This window comes from Crocuta crocuta, unplaced genomic scaffold (genome assembly GCF_008692635.1).
Source record: "Crocuta crocuta isolate KB4526 unplaced genomic scaffold, BGI_CrCroc_1.0 scaffold221, whole genome shotgun sequence".
NCBI lineage: Eukaryota > Metazoa > Chordata > Mammalia > Carnivora > Hyaenidae > Crocuta > Crocuta crocuta.
The window spans coordinates 111,619-115,991 of record NW_027528610.1 but is presented as its reverse complement, the minus strand read 5'-3'; positions in this window follow the sequence as shown (position 1 = coordinate 115,991).

The following is a 4,373-nucleotide window of genomic DNA, read 5'->3' as shown; positions in this document are numbered from 1 at the left end:
TGAACACGGTTCGTATGTAGAAGAATCCCCTAGGTCTGGAACCCACAAACGACATTGAGAAACACACGTTTCTGAGCCATTACAGGGAATGGAGGGTCACCTGTGCGTCCCCAGGGAACCAGGGTGCGCGCGCACACACGCGCGCGCACATACACACACACACACACACACCCTCCTTGGGCCGCTAGCTGGAACCCAGGAAGGGGCCGTGGAAGGGGCTGGGGGCCACCTCTGTGGATTCTGCACCCCCGCTCACTGGCCTACTGTGGGGAGACTCTGACCCGGGACAATGCTCACAACTGCTGCCGCGCGGGCGCCCCGGGGGCGAGGGGGAAACCGCAGAGGCTGGGGGTCAGCGGGGCCAGGGTCTGTCAGCACAGCCCAGGCACACTCCGGGCACACTCTTCGCCTCCCTCCCTCACTGCCCCCCTGCACCCGGTGACCTCACACCTGGGTCCCCTCCCTCACTGCGCACAGAGATCCTGCGCCCATCTCAGGTGGACCCTCCCCCCCCCCACGGCGGCCCCGCCCCCTGCCCCTGGCGGCCGCTGCCGGCCCCGCCCCCCGCACCTGTTGTGGGCGCTGGTCCAGCAGCTCCACGTACTGCTTGTTTCTGCCCTTGATCCTGGCGACCTTCTGGAGCTCGCACAGCCGCTGGCCCCCGCGCCTCCTTGTGCAGATGCCCTGGCTCACGCCCGCCAGAGCTGTCAACAGCTTCATGGCTGCCAACAGAGCAGGGCCATGACCCCGGGGCCGGGTCCACGGATCTGGGACCCCCCAGCCTGGCTCGCCTCCCAAAGGAGTGACGGTTCGGGGCCGTACTTAAAGGGGTCGGAGGGGTTGGGGGGCCGGGCTGGAGAGGGTGCCCCGTCCTGACCCTGCCGGGTCACAAGTGTGCAGAGGGTCGCCCCCAAACGACAGCCGTGCTCGCTGACAAAACATGCGTTAGCGTCCCCAGGGAACCACACACCCCTCGGCCTTCCCAGCTGCAAGGCCGCGTCACTAACCCGCAGCCAGCAAGACTCAGCCGTGACTCAGGACGTCTCAGAGGGCACGCAAGGCCAGCACACACAGGGACAGCACATACCCGGGTGGGCCAGCCCTGGGGACTCTGCCGGGGACACAAGGACAGGACACACCTGCTGTGCCAGCCCTGGGGACTCTCGTGGGGACAGAGGGACAGGACGTGCCCAGGGGGCCAGCCGAGGGGTGTGCCCCTGTGCCCCTGGCCCCCATCTCTCAAGCGCCACAGTCCCGCCCCTGGGCCAGCAGGAGCCGGGCCGCGGGGCCTGTGCAGCGTCTCACCGGCCAGGGAGCTCGTGTGCCGCAGGCTGTACACGGCCGAGCTGGTGAGGCCACTGAGCATGCAGATGACCGTGTCCATGAGGTGCCCGTCACACAGCACTGAGGAGTGCGTCTGCTGCACCAGCAGCTCGGTGAACTCGCAGAAGTTGACCCTGAACCTTTTCCAGAAGGGCCCCGGGCCCACGATGGGGTAGAAGTCATTTTGCTGTTTAAGGACAGAACAGGGAGCAGGGATGAGGCCCTGTGCCCGGTCCTGGCGCACCCAGAACCACAACGCAGACCTCTGCTCCTGGACCAGGGTCTCCAGCTCACATGACCACACCCCGGCCTGACACCCGCGGGAGGGTCACCCGTCCACCCTGACACAGCGTGACTGACCCCAGGTCCCCCCACACCCCAGCCTGGGGGTCACACATCCACCCCGACACAGGGTGACCACAGTGCCCTGCCCCCGGGGGTCACATGTCCACACTGAGGGTGACCACAGTGCCCAGTGTGCACCAGGGACTCACGTATCCACACTCATCGGAGTGACGCTCGTCTGCCGAGGCCCTGCACCTGGGGGGGGGTCAGGTGTACCCCACCTCCCTGAGACCCAGAACCTGGGGGGCACATAGCCACCGCCACCAGGGTCACCCCGCCTCTCCCACATCTGCACCTGAGCGGGTTGTCCCAGGATCCCCTAGTCAGGTCAACAGACTGTGCTGGGTGGGGCCGCACGCGTGGGAGCTCAGGTCACCCTCGAAGAGAGGCCACTCTCCCAATGCGTGTCCCAGAGAAGCCACTCCGCTTCTGGCCCAGTTCAGGTGTTTCAAACACCGGGTGCTGAGCTAACAGCTACTCCCTGGGCGCTCGCGGTGAGCTCAGCCCGACCCTGCTCCCGCTGAGGCCTCGCACACCCCCAGAAACAGGGGCTAAAGGAGGCGGCGGGCTCCTGCCTGCGCGGGAGCTGCATCCGGAGCTGGGAGGCGTCTCCTCAGGAAGAGATCGCAGGTGCGCTCGCAGGTGCGCTCGCAGAGGTGGGCGGGACGCTACCCGCCGCCCATCAGCCCTCGCGCCGCGGTCCTTCCACGTGATCTCCCGTCAGCCCTCGCGCCGCGGTCCTTCCACGGGCCGCCCATCAGCCCTCGCGCCGCGGTCCTTCCACGTGATCTCCCGTCAGCCCTCGCGCCACTGTCCTTCCACGTGATCTCCCGTCAGCCCTCACGCTGCAGTCCTTCCACGTGCCGCCTATCAGCCCTCCCGCCGCGGTCCTTCCACGTTCCGCCCATCAAGTCCTCAGGTTCCCCTCCCCCCGGCCTCCCTCCGCAGCGCTAGGAAAGGGGGTGCCCAGGACCACCGGCTTCCAGCCTCACCTTTTCTCATGTTGTATGAATTTGTCTAAGTTACGTGCACAGGTCCCCGAGACCCCAAGAGAAGGTGACCCCTGAAGGGAGGTCAAGGCTGGCGGCCCGAACCCAGCAGGCAGGTGCAGGGCGGTGCCCGGCCCCGGAGCACGAGNACCGCACCCCCACCGCCGCTGCGTGTGGGCCGGCGCCGCCGCGCTCACGGTCACCCCGCCGTGCGCAGCGACCGCCCCACGTGCCTTAACCCTTCCTTGCGCGCCACACGCTAGGGCCCCTGGACACTGCCCCAGACCTTTCCCGGTGCACTCTGAGCCAGCCTTCCTCCCCCTTCCCTGTGCTGGGACCCGGCGCCCCGCACCCCTGCCCAGTGCTCGTACCAACTGCCTCTCCGCACACCACTCCCTCTGCCCTGCCCTCACTTGCCCCGCTCCCTCCATTCTCGCCCAACTCGCCAAGCCCCCCAGTATTCCCGGGGGTGTAGGGGAGGGGTGCCCTGCCAGGGGTCGGGGACCTCTTGGGCGTGCACAGCACAGCTGCTCACACAAGCCGGCCTCAGCTGCAGACCGCAGCCTCAAAATACCTGAATCCGGAGGCTGTGGCTGTCTCTAACTGTGTAATACACGGGTCCTGAAGCCCTTCACCCCGGCACCGAGGCCAGGCCGGGTCACTAACCAGGTCTGTGAGGTGGGGCCTCAGTCTCCCAACTCGGTGCACTTTGAGAGGACACCTCCCCACACACTCCCTGATGTGAGTGATACACGTTACCCCGTGCGCACACATGAAATGGCGGGGAAGTAACCGCCTGAGGGGCACCAGGTGACTCTCCGCCCCGGGGGCACTTACGGGGGGGGGGGCGCACACAGACGTCCTCCCTGGGCGTCTCCACCCTGGTGCCCCGGTCTCCAGGCACACTTACTAGTCGGGTCCAACTGGACCAGCACCGTGGCATCCAGGCGCTAGGGCACAGAGTACACAGAACACCACGAAATCTAAATGTGCCGGTGTAGACAGAAGACAGTCAGGTGTCCGTGATACAGTGTAGACGAAACACAGTCAGGTCTCCGTGATACAGTGTAGACAGAACACACTCAGGTCTCCATGATCAGTGTAGATGGAACACACTCAGGTCTCCATGATACAGTGTAGATGGAACACACTCAGGTCTCCATAATACAGTGTAGACAAAACACGGTCAGGTAAATGTCCCAGTGTAGACAGAACACAATCAGTCCGCATGTCCCGTGTAGGGGAACCTGGGTGGCTGAATTGGTTAAGCGTCCTACTCGCTTTCAGCTCAGGTCAGGATCTCAGGGTCGTTGTGAGGCTGAGCCCCCCGCCCGCTTGGGATTCCCATCCCTCCACTCCTCCTCCACTCGCTCATGCTCGCTCTCTCTCAAATAAGTTTTACAAAATCCCATGCAGACAGAACTCAGGTCTGTATGACAGTGTAGACAGAACACACTCAGAGCTACATGCCACAGTGTAGACAGAACTCACTAAATGAACTCACTTCTGCAGGGCGGGGGAGGTCTAACCGTGCCCCATACCAGACACGGCCCGGCTTAAACGCCCTCATCTGAAGCCGACCGCGGGCGGCTGGGACAGAACTCAGTGCGGACTGAGCACCGTCAGGTAACGCCCCCTCGCAGATGAGACTCGATGCTCAAAGGGTGCAGCGTGGATGCGTGGACAGGACGGGGGCAGGTCAGGCGGACCACAGCC